At 41.1% G+C, this 17,554-nt stretch overlaps 1 protein-coding gene across 1 annotated transcript in view; it reads left to right on the top strand.

Annotated features, from left to right (window-relative positions):
* The window catches only part of LOC122790465 (cilia- and flagella-associated protein 157-like), a 1,902,466-nt gene that overhangs the window by 1,445,357 nt on the left and 439,555 nt on the right, over positions 1-17,554 (top strand). The gene's annotated exons all lie outside the window — the stretch shown is intronic.

Genomic DNA, 17,554 nt, shown 5'->3' with positions numbered 1-17,554 from the left:
TATTGATGATATTTGTGCTGCAGCTACTTGGTGGAGTGCCCATACCTTTTACTTGTTATAAATTGGATCTCATTTCCAGGGGCAGAGCTGTCTTTGGTTCTGCGGTACTCAGGAACATCCTTCAGTGAGGATCACCCAAGGTTATTGTAGCTGGGGACTCTGTCCCATTGGGTGAGGAAGTGAGGAATGAATGAAAATGACAACATCAGATATAAAAATTATGAACTCACCATAACTATGCATCTGTGGTCTCCATTTTCATTCTTTTTCAACCCCCCCCTTCACGCTCTGCCTTTCTTCACAGAGTGATCTGATAGAAATATTGGAAGCGTTGTTCCTGTTTGAGCCCCTATTCTGTCTTTCAATCTTGATCTGAGGTAAAACAGGGTTCTGTGAGATTATAGGTAAAGGGAGAAGAATTACAATAACCATACAGAATATTATATTCATAAAGTAGCAGAAAGTATTCCAAGAACTGAGCCGGCATGGGAATGGAAAAAGGAGATTCTGACGATAGGGATGAGTGCAATTAGCGTACAGAGAATAGGCAAGATAGACTAGAATTTACTGGAGAAAACTGACACAGGAACTGTGGTACTGAGACAAATAATTAAAGAAGGAAAGGTAATAGAATGGGAACAGGTCAAGAATTCATGTGGACTGCAGGCTAGAGATTACCTTCCGTATCAAGGATTGATATTAGAGTATAGACAAAGAGAAAGAAATAGGGGATCCTTAGTGAAAGAACAGCAGTGGTAAAGTTTTTATTAGAATCTAGAACAGAAGCTGCTGTTAAACTGAGTATTAATAGGGCATATAAAGTATTGTATGATAACTATAGGAATCAATTAGAGGAGGTTAGAAAGGATTGAGAAGAGAGACGGGATAAGCAATTCACAAAGAAACAATGGGGGATATACGCATGTCTCTAACGTATGCAACAAAACCTAGATTTAGGATCTTTGATTGGAAGTATTTGCAAAGTATTTTATACCCCAAGCAGAATGGAATGGAATGTTTCCTCAGGTATATTGCAAATGTTGGAGGTGTCATAGGGATGAAAAGGTAATTGGGAACCTATTTCTGAGAGTGTAATGAGTTGGCAGACTTTAAAATTTCCCTGCACACTGCTCTGCTAGAGATACTGGTTGAGCAAATTGGTGTAACTAAGGAAATTATTTTTTTTAAGCTGTGATACAGAATCAGGATTGCCTAGACATAATATGGCCTTGTTGAGTTTAATTCTGCTGACTACCAAAAAAAGCAATTACTAAAACTAGGAAATCAAAGTCTAAACCAACTGTACTAGAAGTACTGAATACAGTAACAGAGATGCAACAGCTAGAAGTGGGATCTTTAGAAAAGGATAGTTGCAAATTACATAGAAAAAATGGGAATTGTGGGAACATTTCATGCAGAATAAAATTTTGGAGGAGGAATGAGGTTTAAGGGACAGAAGGACTGGAATGAGCAATGTAATATTTGACTGACAGTGACTGGACAGATCCTAAGTGATGTATAATGTTTGCAAATGAAAACATGTCTGTATGTTTTTTTTCATTTATATAAATGTATCGCCTGTGTCATAAATGATAATGTAATAAAGATGTTTTTTCTTAAAAAAAAAAATGAAACGTTAAGATAAGAAGAGATGTGATAAAACATTCATGCCTATTCATTGCTTACCACATCTATTCTACACACAGTCCTTACCCATACGACTCATCACATAAATCCATTCTCATTCATATAAATGTTTCCCTGTACCTACCACTCAGTCATACTTATCAATTTGTGTACCTGCCTATTATCTTACTCTGCTTTACTCCTCCCACTAATCTGCCTACCTATAACTGCATCCCTCCATTCCCCTTGCACCAAAAACTACCACCTATCCATACATCCTTCTAAATCCCAAATAGGCCACTACTTCACCTTCTATCACTAATATTTCACACTGTACTCACTATACTCCTACACCCCTCCCACCACACAGTAGCACTTATCCATACATCCTTCTAAATCCCAACTACACCACTACTTCACCTTCTATCACTAGCATTTCACTATACTCACTATACTCCTACACCCCTCCCACCACACAGTAGCACTTATCCATACATCCTTCTAAATGCCAACTACACCACTACTTCACCTTCTATCACTAGCATTTCACATTATACTGACAGTACTCACGCACCCCTCCCACCACACAATATCACTTATCCATACATCCTTCTACATCCCAAATACGTCACTACTCCTTCTATCACTAGCATTTCTCACTGTACTTACTATACTCACATTGCTTCTGTCTCACCCCAGGATAAAAACCTAGATTTTAGATAGCTCCCCTATTCTCCATTAACAAAAGCCAGCTTCACACCCTAATTATGATCCAAATATGACTATAAGAAATAAAATACAAATCACCGTCATGATAAGCAAGCATTACCAGCTACTTTATCTACTACACCACTAAAACCTAATTTAATTCTACATATAATTTGTCATATTCTAAATGTACTATGTAATCCCATCCCTTAAACTACTCACAGTTACTTTCTGTAATACTTGAGAAACTAAACACATTGGACTGTAAGGATAGGACAGTACTACCAACTAGTTTACCTTCCAACTGTTGAATGGATTCTATATATAATATGTCATGTTCGAAAGGTATCATGTAATAATGTCTTCCCTAAGTTCTTATTTACCTGTAAATTATGTAATATACTGTCTGTTAAAATAGTAACTCTCTGAATGTGAATATCTATGTTTGTGAACTTGTCATTTATGTAATTGAAGCTTTTCTCCCCAGGCCTCCGCTGAAATGGACCTGTGTCCACTTGGACTTCCCTGGTTAACAAATGTAAAACATAAAATAAATAATAAATAAAATAAAAATAAATTCTTCTCCCACCGCACAATATCACTTATCTATATATATCCTTCTAAATCCCAAATATGCCACCACCTCGTCTTCTATTACTAACTATACTCACACACCCCTCCCACCACACACTACCTCCTATCCACACGTCCTTCTAAATCCCAACTATGTCATTACTTCATCTTCTATCACTAGCATTTCTCACTATACTAACACATCTCTCCCACCACACACTATCACTTACCATACATCCTTCTAAATCCCAAATACGCCACTACTTCTTCTATCACTAACATTTCTCACTATACTCACACACCCCTCCCACTACACACTACCACCTATCCATACATCCTTCTTAATCCCAAATATGGCACTACTTCATCTTCTATAACTAGCATTTCTCACTATATTCACTATACTCACACACCCCTCCCACCACACATGATCACTTATCCATACACCCTTCTACATCCCAAATATGTCACTACTTCATCTTGTATCACAAACATTTCTCACTGTTCCCACCCATACCCCTCCCACCACACAGTATCACTTATTTATACATCTGTCTAAATCCCAAATACGCCACTGCTTCACCTTCAATCACTAGCATTTCACTATACTCACTATACTCACACACCCCTCCCACCACACAGTATCACTTATCCATACATCTGTCTAAATCCCAAGCATGCCACTGCTTCACCTTCAATCACTAGCATTTCACTATACTCACTATACCCACACACTCCTCCCACCACACAGTATCATTTATCCATACATCCGTCTAAATCCCAAGCATGCCACTGCTTCACCTTCAATCACTAGCATTTCACTATACTCACTGTACTCACACACCCCTCCCACCACACATTATCACTTATCCATACATCCGTCTAAATCCCAAGCATGCCACTGCTTCACCTTCAATCACTAACATTTCACTATACTCTCACAGTCCTCCCACCACACAGTATCACTTATCCATACATCCGTCTAAATCCCAAGCATGCCACTGCTTCACCTTCAATCACTAGCATTTCACTATACTCACTATACTCACACACTCCTCCCACCACACAGTATCACTTATCCATACATCCATCTAAATCCCAAGCATGCCACTGCTTCACCTTCAATCACTAGCATTTCACTATACTCACTATACTCACACACTCCTCCCACCACACAGTATCACTTATCCATACATCTGTCTAAATCCCAAGCATGCCACTGCTTCACCTTCAATCACTAGCATTTCACTATACTCACTGTACTCACACACTCCTCCCACCACACAATATCACTTATCCATACATCCGCCTAAATCCCAGGCATGCCACTGCTTCACCTTCAGTCACTAGCATTTCACTATACTCACACACTCCTCCCACCACACACAATTGCTTGTCCATACATCCTTCTAAATCCCAAATTTGCCACTACTTCACCTTCCATCACAAAAATTTCTCACTAAACCCACCCACACCCCTCCCACCACACACTACCACCTATCCATACATCTTTCTAAATCACAAATATGACACCACTACATTTTCTATCACTAGCATTTCTCAATATACTCACACACCCACCACACACTCTACTGCTTATCCATACATCCTTCTAATTCCCAAATATGCCACTACATTACCTTCTATCACTAACATTTCTCACTAGGTTTGAGAAGGTTGATATAATGGTTACGGTGTTTACCTAACAGACACAAGATGTAGGGTTTGATTCTCAAGTGCGGTAATTGGTTAGGGTTAAAATGTCCTATAAGGGCAGTTAGTCTAGTAATAATTTATGAAACTATGAAAATCCTTATACTCACACACCCCCTCCCACCACACACTTTCACTTATCCATACACCCTCCTAAATCTCAAATATGTCACTACTTCACCTTCCATCGCTACCATTTCTCACTGTATTCACACACCCCTCCTTCCACACATGATCACTTATCCATACATCCTTCTAAATCCCAAATATGCCACTACTTTATTTATTTTATTATTTATTTATTTTACATTTGTTTACCAGGAAAGTCTGACTGGGCATGGATCCCATTTTTACTGGAGGGCCAGGGAGAAAAGCTCCACAAAAATTAGTACAGCAAATAGAGTAAATAGAATGCACATGTTAATAAAGTGCAGTGCAGAGTCCAATAAATAGAGTAAATAGAATGCACATGTTAATAAAGTGCAGTGCAGATTACAATAAATAGAGTAAATAGAATGCACATGTTAAAGTGCAGTGCAGATTACAATAAATAGAGTAAATAGAATGCACATGTTAATAAAGTGCAGTGCAGAGTCAAAAGTTAATAAAATACAGTTTCAAGGCCACGAATGGAGCAAAAAAGTAAATCTACTATAAGGAGCACAGTGTGTTACAATAAACAATACAGTTGAAAGGACATTTTGTTCAGCAATTTGGTCACATTTGTCAGTGGCTAGTACATTATGCGAACATTGATTTCGAGTATAGAAAGGAGATATTGCAAGCTTTCATAGAAGGTTAAGGTATGATATAGGTTCATAGGTAGATATAAGCCTAGCCAGAGTGTATTTGGCTTCCGCCTCCCTATTAGATTAGCCTACTGTGCCTCTGTAAAGTAGGTCACAGAAGGTACCCTTTTAAGATTAGTTTACTGTGCCTCTGTCTAGCAGGGACACTGGGGAGATCCCAGGGGTGAATTTGCAATTTCCCATCCACGTGTCCAAATTTCGCTTGAAGAGGGTCAGCGAGGGGCTATGTCTAACATGAACTGGGATTCTATTCCAGAGTGAGGGGAGCCTCTGGGAAATTAATCGGTCCCTCCAGCATGTCCTATTTATTTTTGTGCTGAGGTTTAGGTCCCTGGAGCGTGTAGCTCTTAGGGAATTGGATTTTTTGAGGTGGAGCATGTCCATTAATTCTGGGTTTGACATGGCTTTGTACGTCAGGCATAGATCGCCTCTGAGTAGGTGGTAAGCAACTAAGTAGAGCTGGAGTTTCTTTAGTCGAGCTGCATAGGACATCTGTTTGTAGCCCATGATCCTCTTGGTGAGGTACTTTTGGGGTCTCTCCAGTTGCTGCAGGTGTCGGGTAAGGTACATCCCAAAAGGGGCACTGTATTCAATTATGGGCCTGATGAGTGACGAGTAGAGGGGCACAATGACCTCTCTTGATCTAGATGCGAACCCTTTCTTGTTAAGGTGGGCTATATAGAAGGTCTTTCTAACCACTTTGGCAACGTGATTATCAAAGGAGAGATTACTATCTATGTTGGTCCCCAAATCTCTAATTACTTCTTCCGTACTTAATGGATTACCACCTATGTGGTAATTTGTGGACACCTTGATTTTCCCAAAGGGGATGACTATGCACTTTTTAGCATTTAGCTTGAGGCCGTGGCTCTGGCACCAAGCATCTGTCTCTGTGAGACCCTTTTGGAGGATGCTTGTGTCAGCTGGAGATTTGATTATGGCCCCCAGTTTGCAGTCATCTGCGAACTTTGTCAGCCATAATCCCCCTGTGTTAGCCTGAACCTCAGAGAAGTATATACCGAACAAGAGAGGTCCCAGAACTGAGCCCTGTGGGACGCCACTTGTAACTGGTTTGGATTCGGACATGGCACCTGCGATTCTGACCATGTGGGTTCTATCTCTGAGCCAGTTTGCAACCCATCTTGTGATATAGGGGTTGATATTTAAGCTGGTAAGCTTATTTATGATACCCGAGTGGGGTATTGTCTCGAAGGCTTTTGCGAGGTCCAGGTAGGCTGTGTGGACTACCTTGCCCTCATCTATGGCTTTGGTAACTGTTTCAAAGAAATCAGCTAGGTTTAAGAGGCAAGATCTGCCCTTAACAAAGCCGAATTGGGTAGGGTCCAGTGTCTGGAGGCTCCCAATGTCTTTGTTTAGGAGTTCCATGATAATACGCTCCATAGCTTTACAGACCAGACTAGTCAGGCTTATGGGGTGATAGTTTCCGGAGTCCGTTGTGGCACCACCTTTGTGGAGTGGGACCACTGTAGCTGTACGCCATTCTTTGGGTACATATCCTGTAGTAAGGCTAAGTTTGAACAGTGACTTAATGTGAGGGATCAGTAGTTCTTGGAGCTCGTGTAAGACACAGCCTGGCACACCGTCCGGTCCCATAGATGCTGTGTTTTTTGCTTTGGAGAGGGCAGCTATCACCTGTGCATCTGTGATGTCAGGGAGGTTACATTCAGTTGGGATAGGCATTTGCTCCTTTGGGGGGGAAGGGGGGGGGAGTTTGCACTGAAAATCTGTCTGCCAAAATGTTGGCTATGTCTGTAGGTTCGGAATATTTTGTACCGTTATGCAACAATTCAGAGCATATCTGGGAGTTTCCACCCATGTTCCTGACATAACTAAAGAAGGCCTTGTGATTATCTTTAGTGTCTAGGGCAATTTTTCTTTTGAAACTGGCCTTTGATGATTTTATGAGGGATCGAAGTTTCTTGCTAATACTGATCAGAGATGCCTTCTCTTTTTGGGATTTTGCTCTGTCATGTAGTAGCTTCCTCCTTCTGTTGTATAGCTTATTTATGGCCAGGGTCCACCAGATCGGTCTCCTGTTTTTGGAGGAGTGAGTTTTGGTTTTATTTGGGATAGCACGATCCATGCATTCCTGCAGGTGCTCATAGAATGCATTTGTAAAGGATTCTGCGGATTGGGCTGTATTATCCTCTGGCCCAGGGGCTTTGAAGGATTCCACCTCAGTCTTGAGAAGTGCAAAGTTGGCTTTTGAGAAATTCTTTACAGTGATTTCCTTGGCTGGGGGTGGGGACGGGGTATGGATGTCCAGGGAAATTTGTTTATGGTCTGATCTTACCAATGAGGGGTTTACCTCTGGTGTGGAACATAGAGTCCCCATGTTGGTGTTCCCTCTTGTGGGAGTGGTGACCAGTTGTTCCATTGCGTTAGAGTTTATAAATTCAAGGAACCATTGGGCGAGGGTGTTTGGGCTTGAGTAGTTTTCCCAGTCAATGTTTGGGTAGTTGAAGTCACCCAATAACATAGTGTTTCGAGAGACCTTCATATTCTCCAGTGTTCTCAGGAATGCCAAGTGGGGTTCCTGTAATAGGGAGGGTGTTCTGTAGCAGGCTACAAACTGAAAGGCAGCTTTGCCCACTGTTAGTTGCACATGGATGGTTTCCGATGCTTCGTGCAGTGCCACTAACCTGGAGGTGTAGGTATCTTTGAATATAGATACTCCACCTCCTTTTGTGCTTCGGTCCGAGTTTTGGGGCCGAAACGCATGGTATGAGTTATAACCTGGTAGTGCTGGGGTGCTCTCAGGTGCCTTGAACCAGGTTTCTGTTACTGCACAGACATCGATTTTCTCCATACTGAGGAGAGCCTCGAGTGCGTGCATCTTGAGGTTTAGACTTCTGACATTGAGTAGCATTACCTTTAGTTGTTTTATCCTTGGGTTGTCTATGGAGGTGGGTTTGTCCTTTGAGCCTTGCCTAAAAAAGGCACTATGGGGGTGGCAAGAGCCTTGGCCAGTATCAAAGCCTAAGGGTGACAGGTGCAAGCCGTCCCTAGCGAAGCAACGTGGCTTGTCGAGCATGTCATCCCAGACTGACAGACACTGGATCCCCTTTGAATGACACCAATACTTTAGCCAGTTGTTGAAACTGATCATTTTGTCTTTATACTGTGACATCATTCTTGGTGAGGGCAAGATGCTACTCGAGGTCAGGGTCATACCAGCCTGGGCTACATGGTCAGAGAGCTCCTCTGTCTCTTTTCATGTAGTCCAGGGAGGTACGTCTCAGGTCATTCACACCAGCATGGACAATGACGGAGTCATACTTGTACTTGCTTTGGAGTGACCTGAGTGCTTGCATTATGTGGTGGATCCTGGCACCCGACAGGCAGCTTACAGTGACCTTCTCCTTGTTCAGTCTGGTGAGCGGGACGTCAGTGTGCCGGACAATAGAGTCCCCTATAACAAGTGTATTTGGTGTGTTGTTTGGCCTTAAGGGCTGTAACTGTGAGGCACACTGATTTTGTGAGATATGTGATTCATGGGTATTGTTGAGGGGTGTCTGTTGCTTGGATATCTGCTAAGGAGGTCTTTGCTGTTTAGGCAGATTTTTATTTAGAGCCTCCGAGTATGTTTTTGTGTGTTTATGTGTTGGGTATGCAGATATAGGTCTGTGTGGGTGGTTACCCTTTCCTCCTGACTGACTGTGCCAGTCTTGGGTTGAGAGAGCTCTGCCTCCAGTTTGCTGTGTAACTGCATCTCTCACATGTATTAGAGTTTGTTGGAAGGAGGAGAGGGTTGTCTGTGTACATAAGGCAATTGTAAAATTGCCTCAAAATTCCCAGATTCACCAGCTGGACTGGAGAGTAGCCTTGAAACTGGCCCTTGGACATACCAGATTAGTATAGGGAACTGTTTTTTTACTGATCAGATTAGGGAAGGGAACTAATTTTTCACTTGATCAGGAAAGACCAATCGGGAGTCTAATACTTATGAGAAGTCAAGGAGGGTGTAGTGCTTTAGTTAGTTAGTGTTTCCTTATAAGAGCTGAGCAAGTGCAGGGCTTTAGAAAGAAAATAGAGTGATTACTTTGAGAGTTTGAACAGTTCTAAGGGAAAAAGTGAAGAGCAGACTTTGTGGAGCCTGGAATAGTTTAAACCTGTTTAGGTGGCGCTGCCCGACGCTGCTCAGTGCGCAAAACCACGCAAAAAGAGAGTTGTAGGGTTTTAAGAGAGAGAGATCAAGGAGTTTAGAATTGACCCAAAATTGCCAATAAAACTACAGCTTCTAGGTAGTAACCACTCCTCCAGGGACAAGCAGGCTGTTTAGTGTTAACCACTCCCACTGGTGAACACAGAGACTTCCCTTTTGCCCAAGCAAGCACTGGCATTATAGAAACTTCCAAACAGTTCAGAACAGCAAATCTGTAACTGAACTTTCTTAACTTACAGAAAGTGGGAAAAAAGCAAGATTTTTTTTTTTTTTTCTTTTTGTTGTAGTTTAAAGGTAGCAGAGATACACAAGCAGCAAAATAATCACAACAGTGCAATAAATGACCCCACAAAGCTATCCAGGGTAAGAACAATTACATAACCGGGAACTATGTAAATCTGATCGGAGGAGGGAGGAGTTTTTTTAAATGATTTTTGTTTTCAGTGGTCCTAATATCTACAGGGATGATATTCCATGTTTTTGTAACAGAAATGGAAAACAAGGAGTCCCCAGAGCTATTGTTGCTTTTGCCTGTGTCAGCCAGTGCTTTATTGGTGAATCTTAATAGGCAGTTTGTTAGAGTAGATATTAAGTAGGCCTTAAAGAGCAGGAACTCTGTCGGTATAATATCGAATTTGGTGGGCTATTGTAAGCTGGTGATACGTGAGCAGGTTGGTAATTCCGGCCAGGATAGTTCCTAGAATGATGTGCAGTGATGTGCCCTGAAGGATGAGTCAGTAGCAAACTTAGCTGTTTTATTGTAGCAGGTGTTTAGTTAAAGTCTGCTTTGTTTAGGTTGATGAGTATGGGGGAGGCATAGAGGAGTGTGGATAGTAGGTGGGATCATGCAATGATGGCATTACTGTCATTGGTGAGGTACTTTTTGAATCTATATAGGGTTCCAAGTTTTTTATAGACTTTCTTTATTGTCTGTGCAATATGCATATCAAATTTCATGTTGTGATTTATGATAACCCCTAGAAGTTTGGTGTGTTGGACAGGTGTGATAGGGTGTTACTGGCTGAGAATATTGTGAATGGTGGTATGGGGTCTAAGGCTCTAGTGGGATAGAATATCATTAGTTGCGTTTTATTGGGGTTAAGTATTAGCTGAGAGTTGGCTAACCAGGATTCAACAGTGGTAAAGGACTATTGTGTCAATTCCTGGAGTTGAGGGAGTGATGGGGTGGAGCAGATTAGAGTGGCGTTATCAGCGTACTGGACTAGAAAATAACATGCCAGGTAGCTTTGTGGAGCTGATTGATGAATATGTTGAAAAAAGAGGTCCAAGAATGGATCCCTGGTGGACTCCTAAGGTGACAGGTAGGAGAGAGAAGGAGTTCTGCCATTTTACTGCTTGTTGGTGGTTGGTTAGATAGTCTTGAAACCACGCTAGTGTGGAGTGGCTGAGATTAAGGTCGAAGAGAGCAGAAAGGAGTTTGGGATTGGCGACAGTATCAAAGACCTTGGAGAGATCTAGGAATACAGTGGATACTAAGTTACCATTGTTTTGATGTTGGTTTACTGTGTTGGTAAAGTAATAAAGGGCTGTGGTAGTACTGTAACTGGGGTAGAATCCATGCTGGGTGTTGACTAGCAGTTTATTAGTAAGGAGATAGTGCATTGTTTGGCAATGTATACATTTTTCGAGGATTTTAGTTAAGGGGGATAGAATGGCAATTGCACAGTAATTAGATATTTCCACAGAGTTACCTCCTTTGTGGAGTGGTATATGTGCAAACTTTCACAGAAAAGGAACACGTTCTGATAAAGGGCAGTTAATGAGCATGAAGACTGGGTAAGAGATAACTTTGGCTGCGACCTTTAGATATTCTGCAGGTAATTTGTCGGAGACAAAGGTTGTGGGTTTAAGCCTATTTAGGTATTTATATATTGTGCTAGTTGAGACAGGCTGTAAAGAGAAGAGGTTTTAGTCTGCTGGTAAGGAAGATAGGTTTGGATTTGAAGTGGGAGAACTACTATTGGTGAGGGCTAGGTTGGATTTGGTGAAGTGTTCGTTGAAATGGATGCCAATATTATTGGTGGTGGTGTCAATGTTTGGGGGTGGAGTACTGGTCTTTCCTGGTTGCAGGATTTTATTAATGGCAGTGCAGAATTTTTGTGGGTTAGTTTTGTGTCTGGTGTGAATGCCTGCATAATGCTTCCTTTTGTCTGTCCAAATTTGTTTTTTGGCTTTGTTCCTTAGGTCCTGGTATGCCTGCCTATTAGTTTGATTTTTATTTTGATGATACGAGACCCATGCTTTGTCTTTGTTTTAGTAGTAGACAGGTATCTCTGGTCAGCCAGGGGGCATATTTAGATTTTGTTCTGACAGTTCTGATAGGGGCAAGATGATTTAGAATGTTTAGAAATAGTCTACAATGCTTTCCAGGGGTAGAAATGAGAGTGGTCTCCAGTTGCATTGATTAAGTGCAGCTAAGAAGTCATGGGTTTTGAAATTCTTTGCATACCGGATTTGTTGGAGGGTGGAGGATTTTAATGGATTCACTTGGTGTCTAATTATAAAGGTGGGAAGGTAGTCGCTGAGCATGTTTGGAAGGGAGCCTGAGAGGTAAGATTGAGATGGACTCCTTTTTTGATGCTTTATCTACCCATGTTGTGTTTTTTATTAGTTGAGTGAAACCATGTAGGTTAATGTGGTTAGTGGGGTGGAGCAAGTTACAGGAAGTCCAGTCAATATTAACATCACCTAATATGATTGTTTCTTGGGGAAAATTTTGGGATGTCCTGTCTAGAATGGTATATAGGCACCAGTGTTTTTTGAGTTGATTTTCAGCTTGGAGAACATAGTTTCTGCATTACTGAACTTGGGTTGTTTGTTGACTAACATTTCAACGTTCAGGTTGTTTTTGAAGAGGAGAGCAATGCCTCTGCTTCTTTTGGATATTCTGTCATGTCTAAGAACATTGTAACCAGGTGGAACAAAGTCATTATTATTGTTTAGTGGTTTTAGCCAGTGAGAAGGACTGTGTTGGGAGTAGAGGGCCAGGGTAGCATGTAGCTCTGGGATTTTGCTCAGTATGCTCCTTATGTGTATGTTGAGTATAAGGAGATCTGTTGATTTCCTGGGGGAGGTTAGAATGTTATTTGTCTGGTAGCAGGGGTGGTTGTTACTGTTTGTAGGGCCAGGGTTTGGGTGCACATCTCCACTAAGTATGATTTGGGATGCTATTTGGATTATAGCTTTTAGGCATTTGATTATAGATGTTAAATTTTGAGGAAATTTGGTTCTTTAGTTGGTGTGGGGTTACTTTGAATGTGGCAAGGTCAGGATTTGAGATGTTGTAGATAGGAGATATTACTGAGAAGGTTGGATTGTCTTGTGAATGGGTAGGGCAGGTAGGGGATTTAGTCTGAAATTTTGACTTGCTAGTGTAGTGGTAGGACGTTAAGTGTGAGGCGATGGCGAGGCTTATTATTAATTTAAAGGTTAGGAGCCACATTTTGCTCAGTGTTGCCGTATTGTTGTGAAGTTTTAGTAGGTATCTTTGCAGGAGTGAGTAGGGATTTAGGTGTAGCTATAGTTTATGCAGGTTGTGGTTAGAGTGGGGAGATTAGGTAGGGGGGATTAGGTAGGGGGATTAGGTAGGGAGGATTAGGTAGGGGGATTAGGTAGGGGGATTAGCCTGAAGGTAGATGTTGTTGTGGACTGAAGAGAGTGAGAAGAGGAGTAGCTATACAGAAATGAGGTTGGTGTGAGAAAGAGGCTTAGGGGAATGGCTAGTTAGGTATAAAGGTCAGGAGCCCAGGGGTAGGTGAGAATGGGGGGTAGGGTAGGGGAGCGGAGTTAGCCCGAGCATAGTAAAAGGCGAACGGAGCGGGAAGAACCAAATTGCAGGTATGTGCAAGTAAAAACAATCAACTGCTATAAACTTTTGGCTTCTTAGAAGTAAAAAAATTAAGCAAACAGCCTTTTCACCACAGCAGGCTAACAATTTGCCCCAGCCGCAGGTGGGGGTGGCTCTTCTGTGCTCATTTGATGTACCTCAGACCTCTCATCTTTTACACTGATCCCTATGGTGTAGCACCTACAGCAGCTAGAGACTGGGGGTGTTGAAGTCCCCACAGTGGGCAAGAGAAAGACACTCTTGTCAGTCCTGAAAGAGGGAACAGGGAAGGTTTCCCTGTTGTGTCAGAATGCTATACTCATCCCTGGGGAAGGTGTTTCTGCCATTAATAACATGGATAGCCCCATTTTTCCTGTAAGAAAGAAACAGAAAACCAATCATGTATCTACACCCCCCAGTTTTCTTTGAGTAGGAGTAGTTTACTGGATTCTTTCTTGTAAAATAAAGAGGGATTCAACATTCTGAATCTGAACAGGAAGATGCAATACAGATTTCTGATTCAGACTCAGAGGAGAGCTCAGGTTCTGATTCTGTCTATGGGGTTTCTCTTTGCCTGAGACTATTATAGAATGTACAAGTGTTTTCAGTGGAAGAACACTAAGGTCTTCTCGGTCTCTCAGGAAATGCTATGAGATGTCACAGAAGGATTTTTACAGAACCTACACCCATCTCTCATGTTGTGTCAGCTTTAGAGGATGTACAGTTTTCCTGATAGCCAGATAGTTGCCCATAAAAAGGCCAGTAGATGTATAAAGTTCCTTAGTCATTTAATTTTTATACACTATTCCCAAACCTGACACAGCTGCTAACAGTTAATTCCAGTCCTGCTTTTTCTGATGATGGGAAGATTATTGATAGAGTTGGGAAAAAGTGTATACTTCTGCAGCTTTAATTTTCAGAATTTTGAATTTTTCTGACATTATGAAAATATAAGGAATGTTTTATATACATTTTCTTCTTGTGACAAAAAATCTTATTTAAATAATTTAGTTTTTTATATTGCCCAGGTCACGACTCATTGTTTGCAGTGTGTGTGTGACTATTGATACTTCTTCCAGGGCGATGACCACTGCTACTGTTTTATGGAAGTTTGCATGGCTGCGTTCTCAGAAACTTCCAGATAATGTTAAAAACAAGATTTTAAATTCTTCCTTGGATAGAGATTTACTGTTTGGGCCCTCTGCTGCAGAAGTGATCAAAAAGTGTAATGAAAGGGGCAACCTGATTGAGGGAATCTCTAAGATTTTTCAGCTGTCCTTTTCCATTTTTTCCAAAGAATTATCTATGTCCTCATCCAGTTTTGGTAAAAAGCAGAATAAATTATCTTAACAAAATACAGGTGATCGGGTTTAAGAAGAAATGGCAAGGAGGTACCAAAAAGAATTCTCAAACCTCCCAAATCCAAGGACAGTAAAACAAGTCTAAATAACTGTTCGAGAACTTATGTCCTTTTTGCACCCTGACTCCTTTTGTCTTCCAAAAAGTCTAAATCTCCATATTTCTCTTTGGCAACAGATTGTTTCAGACAAATAGGTTCTGAAAATCACTCATCAATGTTATAGATGGCAGCGGGAGGAAATTCCTCCTTTCCAGGTGTTTTTCTGATCCTCTTGATCAGTCTGTTTTGTTTCCTGCATTTCTTCATCACATGCTGTCCTAAGGAGTGATAGAACCAGTTTGCCCTTTCCAGGTGAAGGTTTTTTATCTTTTTTCAACAGGGGCAGGGTTTCCTTTTGAGATGTTCCTTCTTTTATGTGTAAAGTGGTATCTGAACATATTTTAAACCAAACTATACATCTCCTAGCTTTCTTTCCTAAACCTAAAAATGAGGGGAAAAGATGCTCCCTACATTTGATGTCCATAGACAACTCAAGTACTACCTTGACAGAACTAAATCTTTCAGATCTTTGGATCGATTGTACATTTCTCGTGAAAGTAAGAAGAGACCACCTGTGCCAAAACAGACTATTTCCAAATGGTTGTCTAAGGCTATTACCTTTTGTTATACCCACCACAACAAAATGATTCCAGTCAGGGTCAAGGCCCATGCTAGCAGGACCTGATATTCATTTATGGCTTTTTGTAAAGGGTTGGATTGTAGAAGTATTCTAAAAGCTGCTACTAGGTCCTCTGTACATACTTTTACAAAGCAATATAAGCTTGATTCCTTCTGTAGTCCAGATCAGGCTTTGCTGTCTGGCTGGCTGTTATATTTTTGGCGGAATGCAGCAGTGATCATTTGGACAACTACAGTTATGCTAAGTTTAACTTGCATAACTTCAGTTTCTGGGAGATTGTATTTTAGGCAGGGGAATTATGATGGAATGTTTTAAGGCTGGAGGCACGATTCTTGTAAGGGAGAGATTATGTATTGTAGGTACAGAGATTGGCAATTTTATCTGCTGCTGTTTTTGGGAAAGTTAAATGTAACTGGGTGACTATAGAGCAAGATTTTTTTTTTAAATTTTATTAAGGAGTGTGATTTCTTTTAGTAAGATTTTTCTAAAATGCAATGCTGCTGCATATACAGCTAATGTGTATAGTGCTAGTTTTGAAAAGTTTTTTTGTTGAAATGGTCTAGAGTTGAAAAGCTTTAGGGAAACTAGTCAACTTTTTAATATCTTATTACGATAAGAAAATGGACAGCCAGTTGCTAAACAAACTATTTCAAGATGGCTTCCTCTTTCCATATATGTTATTCTAACCATGCTAAAATCTTCCCAGGGGCTTCTGGGAAAGCTGGGGACTACATATTAATTTTGGAAGCAGATACTTGGTCCTCTGTTCATACATTTACTCAACATTTCAAACCAGATACCTTTTCCAGAGCCAGGACTGGTTTTGCTACAGAGCATGGTTGAACCTGGTTTAGCTGCGTATACGCTGTCTCCATGAGCTTTGTCAGTAGCGCCCGTCTGTAATTAATACTGCAGTAGTGATGTTATGAAGAACATAGTACAGCTGTGTAGGCAACGTACCATAGCAGTAGATGTTTGAATAGATCATCGTTGTAATGCAGATACCCTCCGTCCATCACACCTGAATGTTTTCTTCCTTGGCCAGGATGGGATACCCTTTCCCTCTTATTTATCTGTTTACCTTTTTTCTCCATGAATGGACTGGACTTGGTCTTCAAATTCTTGAGCCAGAAATCTCTGAGTTTTGGTACATCCTGATGTCCCTGTTATAGTGGCATGTTTGCTGATGTATCTACCTCCCTACTCCACTTTTGTAATACACACTAGCTCTGCTTTACCCCTAACTCTTACCATGCAGCTTATCTTAAAAAAGCTTTCCAAAATACTACCATTACACAAGTGATCATCAATACTCACTGTATGCACACATGCACGCACACACACACACACGCACACACATGCACACAATCTATTATTCCCTTTCTTAATCTGTAGACAAACCATATAACACTCACACACAAACTAAATCCAACCCCTTACCTAACCCTTAACCTAACTGTAAAATACATTTGCACACAAACTCCCACCCCCACCACAAACCCACTACCTTTGTTGGCCAACCTCACTCACCTAATATCACATTCACGCAAACAGCCTATTGCACCAAAACAACTATAGTTCATTTATTTTGCACAAATTAGTGTCAACCAAGTGAACTGCAGCTGTATAGGTGTGGTGCATTTGGTCTAAATCCAGGTTTGTTGACATCTGTTTAATCGACCACATTCAGTCGATGTATGTGAGATCGACATTATCCAGGTAGGGGAATATTCCTTTTTCGCTGGGGATTGTGTGATTTCGGGGTAAGCATATAGTTAGCAGGGGATGTGAGGGGGAACAGGGTGGCTTGCCCCCCCTTGCAAAAAATAGTTTATTTTTTGTTTGAAAATTGTATGTGACAAGGTTTTTTTTCTCAACTCATGCATGGTAACGTGTCAGTGTTCAGTTTGTTGAAGTTTCAGAGGTCACCGTATGGGCTACTCAATTAAAGTGAATAGACCCATATATAGTTTCAACTTCTAGGCTGTGGCTGTAATGGGACATTTTATCATTCCTCTCCCCAGTATTATAAAGTAAATAATATTTGGAAAAA

This window comes from Protopterus annectens, chromosome 16.part0 (assembly GCF_019279795.1).
Source record: "Protopterus annectens isolate FY-2018-M chromosome 16.part0, PAN1.0, whole genome shotgun sequence".
Classification (NCBI taxonomy): domain Eukaryota; kingdom Metazoa; phylum Chordata; order Ceratodontiformes; family Protopteridae; genus Protopterus; species Protopterus annectens.
Note: the sequence above shows the minus strand (reverse complement) of the source record. Positions and strands in the feature narration are given on the sequence as shown.